The sequence below is a fragment of the Cynara cardunculus genome, unplaced genomic scaffold (genome assembly GCF_001531365.2).
Source record: "Cynara cardunculus var. scolymus isolate 2C unplaced genomic scaffold, CcrdV1 Un_Scaffold_4411, whole genome shotgun sequence".
Classification (NCBI taxonomy): Eukaryota; Viridiplantae; Streptophyta; class Magnoliopsida; order Asterales; family Asteraceae; genus Cynara; species Cynara cardunculus.
Window position 1 is genome coordinate 29,639 of NW_020201885.1, and position 902 is coordinate 30,540.

Genomic DNA, 902 nt, shown 5'->3' on the forward strand with positions numbered 1-902 from the left:
ATATATATATATATATATATATAAAGTTGGGTTTTATCAAGAAACCCCCTTGCCTTGAGACTTTGAGAACCTATCCATGGTCATCGATTGGTTTTTTTCTTCGCATTTGATCAAACATCTTCGGTTGTGCCTCGCTTTTCTGAAGCAGGAGACATCTTCTCCTTCAGTATTCCACATCTGAGCATTGTACAATACCATAACTTGATAGTTTTTTCATGTTAAGCTATATATGTAAGATATGTTAGCAACGTCATGGTTTGTTAAGTTATGTTAAATTTTATTGTTTTTCATGTTAGGTATGCTAATGTTTCAATTATTTAGTTCATGGCTATTCATATTTGTTATGGTCGGTTGAGAAATGTTAAGGTTCAATTTATTATATTAGGGTGTATTAAGGTTGACATGTTAAGATATGCTAAGGTGTGTGAGGTGGATTATCATATGTTAAGATCTGTGTTCGCCTATATCATTGACATCGAATTTCTAGTTATTTAGGGTATTGCCACCATGATCTTGTAGGGTGTTGAATCAAGGGGCCAAACTCAACCAAAGGAAAACGAGGATGTTTCATGATAAAACAATTCACTACGATATCCCAATTAGGTAAAACTTCTCAGGTGGTTCTCGATGATCATGTGTGTTCCAATATTAAATACCAAGCCCGATTATATAGTTGAAGAGGTGAAAGTGACTTGAGGTGGAAGAAAGGGTTCGTGACTTGACTTTTACCCCAAGCTTGTCCTATCTTCTTTGTTCCCTTTCTTTTCACTTTTATGAAAACCTCAAATTAACTAAGGCTAAAACCTACATCCTTTTTCACAAATTTGGCAATAAATCTTCAACAAAGGTTGTTACAGCTACTACCTGCCACAGTGGTGACTCACCACGATGACTCAACAGCT